We start from the raw sequence: 10822 nt of genomic DNA on the forward strand, positions 1-10822 counted from the left end.
CAAGATAAAGACATTTAGAAATAAAGTGTATATGAAATCCAATAAAAAAATAAACGAATTAGTCTATTCAAATTAATCACATAGATACAACTTAAGTTGAGTAAGGCTGCAAGAAGATATATGACTAATCCACAAAAAATCTTTAAAGCCATGCCTTTTATTTTATAGGTTAAATTAAATTAAATTTATTGAAATAATATCCTTACAATTAAGGACACAAACAAGGAGAGCCTTTTGCCATTTGATCAATTCATCCCATCGAGCAAATAATTATCATTGTTCACTAAGCGACACTGGTATAATTTAGAAACGCCAAACTTGTTTGATTGCACCAATTCGCCACAGCTTTTAATGCAATTATCGATTTGGCAGTGAATACGTTTAGCACAAAGGTAAACACGAAAATTTGCATGCAAATCCCGGGGGAATATTTCCTCTAAAACAACAAAACCGATCCCAACCGCATTTAAAAGCCCTGCAAAAATATCAACAGCAAAACAATTTCAATAAATGTGTAATTTACAATTGTTTTAATTATTCCCCGCGGCAAGGGAAATAGGGGGCTCTAAACAATAAACATTGCAGATCCTGATTGGAGAAGCGTGAACCCGTTCAGAGTTTAGACAAGGCCACGTTACGGTGTTTATTTCGATTCGGTCCTCGTTTCGAATTCATTTGCTACATTTTCAGTTTGTTGGTTTTTGGTCTCTGTGATATCATATCAGCTTCCACTTCCGGTCATCACGGTTTTACATAAATTAAGGAAAAACTGCACACTGCAATTTTAATGAGAATTAATCTCTCAGGCCTAAGTGTGGCAAATTGAAATTGAAAATGTGCGGTGGGATGGTGTGGAAAATGGAACATTGCGTCTCGCCAATAGACATGTTCAAATTGTTGTTGTTGTGGTTGTTTGCCAGGCGCCACAGGGCCAAAAGCTCTATCCACGCATAATGTGGCAAACACATGCATACGTGTGGGAATTTGGCAAATGTACAGCAAGAGCGCAAAAAGGACACCTGCAGGCAGCAAACTAATTAAAATCGTTTCGGAAAATTCGATGAAGACCCAGCCATGGAATCATATAGTGAAAACTGCCAAAAAAATTTGATTTAAAATATGAAAAATTATAATTTGCAAATTTCTAACTACAACATTTTAAAATTAAATCAATATGATATTTTTAAATATTTCAGCGTTATTTTTGATGTAAAAATAAATATTTTTAAGCAAAAGAATAAAATCATAATTTTACTTATAAAAAAATATATTTTAAAACTTCAAACACAAAGCACAGGGATTATTAATGATTTTTCTTTTGGTTTCGGTACTTTTGAGATCTTTATATTGACACCAACGTATTTTAATCGAAAACAACGGCATCTACTGTGACATTTGCAACTTCAGCTTTGCCCGAAATAATTAATTAACCAGCTAAACTGAATAATTGGGACATTAGGTACTTTGGCAACTAATTATCTTTAGTGCATCTCGTTTAGACATCACGTTTTAGTTTGATAAGGCCTAGCCCATGTATCTGTACCTGCATCTGTTTCTGGGACTGATTTCTGTATCTTAAACGGGTATCTGTTGGCCGCAAAGAAACTTTCGCTTGTGCAAACAACAATTGGAATTATCCAGCGGGTGAAAAGGCAGTAGGCATATCTCAATGATTTTCGTGTTGAGTGTGCGGTTAACGCAACAAAATGCCAGAATGGACAAAGTAAAGGTAATTAGCAATCACCTCAATGTGGCAACCATTTGTACCAAGCATTTCGGTGTGATGTCATTAAGACAGGACTCAATCCTGGGCAAACGGACCACAAATTATGGCAGTCTGTGGCGTTCTGAATGAGTTGTTTTCGCAAAGGGGGGTGGGGGGCTTTAACGCGGCTCATAAATCAATAGCCATTGACAGCTTTGTCAATGAATCGGCGGATGATTGAATGAGCATACGCCACGTCCATCACGGCGTATACGCAACGCTTCGCTTACCTCGAAGGTCATCAGTAAGTGGCTGGCGGCCGGAAAGAACTCACTTTCAACGCGCCTCGCATTTAAAAGCATTTTCCTAGCTGCTTTTCCCTCCTCTAGAAAATCATGTTCTCTGCCGCAATTCCAGCACACATTTTTTGGCAATTTGTTCAATAACTCGAGCTCAGACATCGATTTGTTTTATTAAAAAGAGCCAATAGCCCAGACAGTCGAACGAAAAGAAACCCGAAATCTACAGGCTTTCCAGCGCTTGGCATTTTCGCATGGCCAGCAAATTCAGCGGAAAACATTTTCAATTTAATTAAACAAAAACAAAGCAGAAACATTTTGATTCGAATAAACTTTTTATGTACTTATGGGGGGCGTTGAAATGGGATGATTGTATGATGATGACAGCCCAAAAAAGTGAGTTGGGCATCTTCAAATAATTATGCAAAAATTGTTGGCAAATGAAAATGAATTTCGTTATGTTTGCAATCAGGGCAAGATAAGCAACGAAAAATAGTTTGTGTGTTTTAACTGCCCAGATAAACGTGGAATGATAAAGACATTCAGCTAAATGTCATGAAAACAAAACAATATAAAATGTATTTCTAGAAAGTTTTGTTGATGAATGAATATTCTACCAACATAATTTAATTGCAATATAATTGCACAATGGACGTTAAAAGTTTGTTTATTATTTTGACCATTTTGTGCAGCCATCTAAATTAATTTGACTGATTTTATATTTTGTTAAATGCAAAGAAAATGTAGGTAATGGTGACCTTAATATTACATTCATTTTTTTTTTTTGTTTTACAGTGTATTTATAAATAATTTGTTGAAGGTAATTATAGGAAATTGGTATGCACAATGTTTATATTTAAATTTTTCCAGAAAGCCAAACCATTTTATTTGCAGACAAATTTTACAGTGAAATATGCACATTGTTATTAATATTAATGGGTGTTTAATGGCGCAAGAATAGTGTATTGTAAACAATAAATGCTTTGTTAATTTTTATAAGATAGCCTTTACAAAGTTCATAAAATTTATATGTCCTTCCCAATCATTAGGCAGTAAATTGCTCTCAAATTACGAGTATTCCACTTCTAATCCGATAGTAAATTATCCTGAAATGTGCTTGTGCAAATGGCACACTAGAAATAGGCAGCGCACCACACATTTGTTCGCCCATCCCTCCGCCCCTTCCCCCCTCCACCGCTCCGCTCCTCGCACCTTCGTTCCGGCATTAGCTGACAATAAAATATGTAAATGGCTGCCGAATAAATCGCAGCAACTTCTGACACGCCAGAAAAGAGGAAAAGGGGATTTCGGGAGTGGTAAGCGGAGATCAGGCTGGCAGACAAGAGTCAAACAAGCAGAAACCGAGCGACATTTTCGTAATGCGAAAAGGTAACAGACGAAATCCATCAGTCCATAACGAAAGCCCCGTTGTGTGTGTTCCCTCCCTGGAATCCCGTCCCCCCGTAAACTACCGCCCCAAATGATGAGTTGCGATTACACACATAAATACGCAATTCGCTTAAGTACGTTGGCGGGTGGGGGGCAGTAAGGGGGAAAAGGGGGCGGGAGCGGGAGCGGGAGCGGGAGCGGGAGCTGAAGAGTTGTGCCGGGGCTGAGCTTCTGCGGTCTCTTTTCCGCCGTGTGCGTCATGGCCCGGCTTCTGTTACCACTTACCCACACTGCCACACACACAATTGCGGTTAAATCGAAAGTAGTATTACATTACGTGGTTTTAAAAACCCAAAATAAACAGTCCAGTTCCAACGTGCATTGTCCATACAATAATATGAATATAATTCTTTAATAATAATATTACTTCTCAGGATTTATATGTTATAAAAAGGTTAAATCCAAATCAAAATTGAGCATTTGGGCTCTTGTTTCTTGTTCCTACGGTAAGCTTAAAAGTTATTGACAATATCATACATTTTCTCATTACTAAATTTACTATTAAAAAAAATAGTCCCAAATTTACGAAAAATTTGGTTTCGATCTTTAAAGTTAAATGTAAGATAAATCCCCTTTTAAATGTCTAAAAATAATAAACTTGCAAACTGAATGCATATTCAGCAATATCGATTTTTTGACTCCCTATAAGTGCCTTTTATAACCCGTTTGGGCTTCCATCACTATTATTTCGCCGGCAGCTGTATTTATTAGCAATTCAATGTGGAAAAACGCGCCGTCAGACACACACACTGACAGACAGACAAACACACCCCCACCCACACACATGGTCACACACAACAATGGCAACAATAATGCGAATTGATGAAGCGTGAAGGATTTCGGAGGCAATTTTCAGGAGAGGATTGCGCCTGCATATCATCACTCTGCACACGCACAGATTAGGTTGGGTCGAGGGCAGGGCACCGAAAAACGGGGGGCCAGACTTATCATATGTGAACATCACTGAACGCACCCCAAAGGGATTAAGTAGCCGCCCAGTAGGCACTTCCTTTGTTTGCCCTTCATTGGGCGCTGTGGTCCTGCGAGGGTTATTTTAATTTAAAATTACAATTACATTTTAATGATATTTAAATTGGCATTGAAGTAAATCACGCCTCAAAGGGCAAGGGAATTAATAATGCGATAATAAAGGAAGCGAAGCAGAGCATGTTATTGCTGTAATCGATGCAAATTAATTTGGAGAATGTTTTCCTACTTGAAAGGTATTTAAATGGAATTAATTACGAATAACGCTCCATAGATTTAATTGCGCCAAAACAACCACATAATTTAATTCAAATGAGGCTTTTTAAACAAAATGCCTACCAGTATTTACTGTTTTTGTAATCAACCCAGCAAAAACTGCAAAGCACACAAAAAATTTGAAATGAAAAGGTTAAACCAAAAATGGCGTAAAATAATAAAAATTGGGAAAAAAAAAACCACACCGACCAAAACTCAATTGCGGCAAAATAACTAAAATTGCTTTGTCAGGGTAAAAGAGAATTTCTCGGCAGTGGGGCGGTAAATATTAAGCCTTCGCCCCGAATACAAAAGAGGGGCGTGGCAGAAAGCCAAACTCTTTTGAGCCGTGCAGTGCGTGTGTGTGCGCCGTGTCGCTGGATAATTTAGACACAAAAAAACTTTGATTCTATATGCAAACAATAGGGGAAGCTGGCAAAGGGAAGATTTGCATGCGGAGAGGAGCTGGCTGGGATGTGTGTCAAATAAACATATTTGGCCCACATCCCCGTCCATGGAGAGGGGAGAATTTCCACCTCTTCCAAAGGCAGTTGGAAGGCATAAAATATCTGCAAAGCGCATTTAAGCCGTGCCACACAATAAAAATAAATAAAGAAAAGCAGCGAACAAAAAGCGCACCGAGACCTAACGATTTCGGCGCAATGAGGGCAGACTTCCTGGGGGAAGTGAGTGGTCGTTGGCGGCTTGTAAGCTGTGGGTGGGCCAGGTAGCACATGCAAGCCAAAAACATAATAATAATAAATATTCAGTTCAGTGTTCAGTTTCCGTTTTATTCAACCTCAAAGAGAGGGCAGCTGCGGGTATACACTGTACTTTTTCAATTTCATTAAATGAATGGTGAGGCCAATGTGTCGATAAGTTATACAAATTCTTGATTGGATTAAACCAGATTATTATTATACTTTATTATGTAAAATTTATGTAAGCTTTTTAATATAACATTGCTTAGCCTTATTCAAAGGTTATACTAGATTAATCTACACAAATAAATAAATAAATAAATAAAATATATACAGGGTATTTTTGAAGAAATCCTCTCGCTTCATTTTGCTGATTTTTTGCGCAGAGCTTGCATGAATGAAAATGCGATATGAATGAATAAAAAACCGAACTACAGCAAGAGAAAAAAATGCTTTGCCCACATGTGCACATGAAATGCAGTAAAGAGGGTATGTATGTGCGGAAGAAAAAGAAGGAAGAAAATAAGGAAAGAGAAAGTGAAGCTGGAAGAGAAAAGGGGAAGGGGAAAGGTAAGAGGAATCCGCCCACAAGTAAGTAAACCAAATCCGAATGAACAGGGATTTGCATTCATAAAATATATCTCATGTGAGCAGAGCGGAGACATCCTCGCTTATCCTCCTTTTTAGTCTCTCCTCTTTCTTTCTTTCCCTCTATCCCCGTCTTTTTCGCCCAGCAGGCCCTGCAGGTATTGCTAGTCGCAAATGGAGGTCATGACTGTGTATGTTAGCGTCTTTGTGTGCGTTTTTTGTGCAAATTATGCAAATCGCAAGCATGAAAAACAAATATTAAACTTTTCACGAGAAAAAAAGATTCAAAAATTAAATAAAATTTTACAAAAGACATAAAAACCAAACGGTTGCCCAAACACGCACACAGAGCCAACCACATACAGTGACACATAAGTGGGTTGACTGCACGACAAACGTGGAAATGGGAATTCCCTTCTAAAGGAAGCGAAAGGAGAGGGATGCCCGATCCCACACATAAAGTCGAGCTTCCCTAAGGTGATTTTTCTGAAAATTGAATCAAATGAAAGCCAAGAGCCTTTTACTACTGAACTTCGTAACAATGTTTCTATCTTCAATGACAGTGATTTACAAACACTGAAAGATTATTATTAAAAACGTATTTGAAATAAGTCATGCCTATTTTTGCAGACCTTTGCATACATTAAAATGACAATATATTTTTATGCGTATATGCTTAAAAACTATGGTTTTCCGATGACTTTTTGATAGTTAACCTACTTTTATAAAATTATAACAAAATAATTCTCAATAAGTACGGTATATCCCGAAGTATGTATATTCAAGTAAATTTAAAAACAACGAAGTTAATTTTTTTTTCTGATTTTATATAGTCGCCCGATCTGGCCCGTTTTGACTTATATATTACCTGCTATAGAACAAGTCCTTCGGAAAAGTTTAAGCCAGCTAGCTCTATAACGGAGACACTAGCTTACCTAGAAACGGACAGAAGGATGGTCACACGGACGGACAGAGGGACGGACAGCCGGAAATGGCTTGATCGACTGTTCTAGTAGTGCTGGTCAAAAATTGTCCCCTACACTGACGTATGACTGAAACTATAAGACCGTTTTCAAAGGTAAATAATATTTAATAGCTGTCGACGATGTATATTATCCTTTAGAAATTATAACATTAATCGCCATTTTAGATTAGGTTTATCTCCATCCATACATCTGTATGTTGAACAGTGGTTGGTGGTTTGGGTTAAAGAAGTTTGACTGTTTATTTAGATGAGTCCCGCGTAATGATTGTACTTGCACATGTATGCATGACCTACCATTACCCTGCCATTTGAAAAGCCTGTCCTCCTTTCCCCCTTTAAAATCCGCCTGACGAAAGTTGGCAACTCACTTGAAAAAAACTGAAGCAAACAAACAGACGCAAAATTGGTTCTTTTTTTTCGTTTGTGAAAAGCGCGCGTGGACAATAGTGTGCATAGGCGGAGGGATGTGGTATCAAAAGGGGTTGGGTGGATGGCATGGGGTTTTGGGAGCGGCTGTCTGCACGTGTGTGTGAGCTCTGGAGCAACTAGTTGTGGGCCGGGCCCAGTTCATTTCGGGCCGGCCAAAAAGCGTCGCAAAAATATCTGTAAACACGCAGCTGGCTTTGAGCACCCGCACCCCCTGAAAACCCTCTCGACCGACACTCACGAGAGCCTGGCGCGTTAAATAAAATCTCGCACGCTTCGTTTGGACGTGAAAAAAACACGTTTCCCCTGCCACCACCCACTCTCTCTTTGCTGCCTCAGTGAAATGTAAAACAAATTAGAAAATAGGTTTGTCAACATCAGGCAGCCGGTTTCAAAACTCAAAATGTGGGCTCACATGCCACACCCAGTTGAAAGTTGGGTTTTTGGTTTCCAGGAAGGATTTACAGTGCTTCATATGCACACATTTAAGTGCCAACAGTAAAATTGACTGTGAGTAGCTTTTGAAAAGTCCCACAAATGTTTTCTTTAAATAATGTAACATTTGTGCCTTAAAGCCAATTCGAAAAATCTTGTCTTTTCCAAAAATTCTTCTGTCTAAAAATATAAGAAGTCGCAGACTTCTGTGAGAATCCGGAATTTGATTTCGAAACTTTGAAATGCTTTTTAAAAATGCCTCTTAAAATTCTGTTTAAGTGATTTGTATTTACAAATAAATTAAGACATTTTAAAAGAAACTTTACAAAAAATTATTTAAAGGAAATGATAAATAACAAAATAGGCAAGTTATTTTATTTGATTTAGTTTGTCCTTTTATGACCTAAATAAGTATAACCTAAAAATACAAATGATTAACCAGGACAAATACATTTATAACAAAATATAATTTAAGTCCCAAAAAAAAGATGGCAGACTAATTCATCTGTTCATCCGCCAAAAAAATATTGTAAATGGCTTGTCAATCAAGTCGAGTTCATTAAACGGTTAGCAACTTTTTTGACGTCATAACGTTACACGCACTCGGCCAAAACGGAGCGTGATAAATGTTTGAAACAAAAGTGTTACTGACCTCACATTACACGTAAAAAACGTGCAGGTTCAAAAACTCATACCTTTTTTTCGGGGGTGCTATGCGCGAGAGAGAAAGACATATGACAGAGAGAGAGGGAGAGGAAGATGGGTATATAGAGCGAGACGGGTGGCAAAAGGAAAGGAGATAGCAAGTTTGGGGCATCGAAGTCGTCGTTTGTCTGCCTCGCTTCACTTTTCACACTTTTCGTTTTCGTTGCGTTGGAATTTCTAAAACCCAAACTACCAGATCCAGATAGAACGCGCGAAAGAGAGGGCTGCCGCCGGAGAGAGGGAGACGGGGATTGAGACTGGCATTCCTGGTTGCCAAGGCAACAAAACCAACCCAACAGCGATCGCTGGAATGCAGCAGCTACAACAACCACAAAAACATGGCTTGAAACTTATAAAAAACTTGCTTTGTTGCTTTTTTACAACGTTTTGTTGTATCTGCTGGCCTGCTGCACAGAGAAAAATGTAGAAAATAATGATATAAGTAATTTTGATTTATATTAGAAATAGTAGATCCTAGTTCCTGCAAGATCATTCGTGTGAATCATCTTAAAGTCAAACTTCTCCACATGCTACTACCCCAAAAATATTTGTTTATGGCAATAGAGATTGCAATTCATTTCATGCAGCAATACTTTGGTTACACTATCAACACTTTTCATTAATTTTGGACCTGTTCTCATCATGTTACCACTGGTTCGCTAAAAGTTACATTAACAAATTTCTAGACTCCACTAAATACGAGTTGTATTTTAGATAGTTGGTTTAGAAACCTCTTATAAAAGCTAAGTAAATTGAAATAAGAACACAATAATAAAATAAACTAAATAACTTAATGTTCCTAACGAAGGCATTTGTTTAATAAAAATAATAAAGTTTATCATCCATAATTTGAACTTCCTCAGTAGAGTGGTAAAACTATTAAAGAACATACGTTCTATAACTTTAAATTTTCTACAATTCGAACTTTTTATTTCGGCACTGATTATATAAAATAAATTTTAAAGAAGTTGATTCTTCAAGTATAAGTTCTCTATAAATGCTAAGCGACAGATAATTACTCAACACATACAAACATAGTTGAGTTGAGTTTTTTGCTGTGTGGTTTTAGTTAAAGGGGAACACGTTTAAAAGCGATCGAAAGAGGGAGATCGCAAGGGGTGCGGGGCCTGTTGACTTGGCTTTTCAATTGGAAATGGACTTGGGGCCTGAGAATGGGCCTGGCTTCGAATCGGCGGTGTGCACATTTGTGTGGGTTTTCGGGGATGCTTTTGTGGACTGGGACTGTGCGGATTGGTTTGGCTGGGCTGAAAAATGCTAAACCGGAATGTGGCTCATTCAGTGAAAAGAGCATAATAACGATCGCCGTAGCCGCAACATGATCATGATCGCGATGACGACGACGACGACGACGACGCTGGCGATCGAAAGCCAAGCGCTGGAATCGTCGTCGTAACTTGAGGCCGGCAATCTAAACTCTGGGCTTCGTCGTTGTTGCTTGTTTTTCTGGTTTGCCAATTGCGCCAGATTTGCGTTTTTTTTTTTCTTAATTTTTTTGTTGTTGTTCTTCTCGGTTTTATTTTTGTAGTTTCAAAAAAATGTCGCCAATGGATCAGAGGAAAACAGAGCGTGTACAGTTGCAGCATCATGGGCCAATTTGGAGGCCAACCAGCCGCCTGTGCTCCTCCCCCTTTTCGGAAAATTCCCACAAGCCATCGGCTGGAAAAAGAATCACGTTTATACCGTTTTGTACTGATTTTTCAGTTTCCTCTTCTCATTGTCATTATCTGGTCTTTCTCTTTCCACCTCGGCGTTTTCAAGTGCAATTTTGAAATGCCACACACACACACTGAAGTACACTCCATACACACGAAGATACCATGCTCATTAAATATTTTTGCTGTTGAATAATTTTTCTTTCTTTTTCGGGGAAAGGGAGGGAGGGGAGAGTGAAAAGGAATGAAAAGAAAAGAAAAACTTCAAGTTCACCTCACCTTGTCTGCACCTTGCGCTGCCTCTGCTGTTGCTGTTGTTGCTGCTATTTTCGTTTTTGTTGTTGCTTATTTTGCTGCTGTTTAATTGCACCTTAAAGTGAATTAATCACCATTTACACTGCCGCTTCTTCTTCTGCTTGATATGGCCTTTTGTATCACGCAACTTTTTTGCATACCTTTTAACTGGCTTTCTTTCATTCAATTCACATAGCTGCTTTTTTTGCCTTTGTAATTAATTGAATATACAATCGCACACACATACACTCATGGCATGGCACTCACTCACAGACACGCGGGTTTTCCTTTGGGAAAAACACGACTGGCGACAGGTAAGC

General features: G+C 38.4%; 1 protein-coding gene across 1 annotated transcript in view; it reads right to left on the bottom strand.

Annotated features, from left to right (window-relative positions):
* The window catches only part of LOC128256118 (apoptosis-stimulating of p53 protein 2), a 37098-nt gene extending 26276 nt beyond the window's left edge, over positions 1–10822 (bottom strand). The window contains exon 1 of the mRNA XM_052986222.1: positions 10488–10822. The gene's annotated coding sequence lies outside the window, so the exon portion shown is untranslated. The remainder of the gene's footprint in view (positions 1–10487) is intronic.

The sequence above is a fragment of the Drosophila gunungcola genome (assembly GCF_025200985.1).
Source record: "Drosophila gunungcola strain Sukarami chromosome 2R unlocalized genomic scaffold, Dgunungcola_SK_2 000013F, whole genome shotgun sequence".
NCBI lineage: Eukaryota > Metazoa > Arthropoda > Insecta > Diptera > Drosophilidae > Drosophila > Drosophila gunungcola.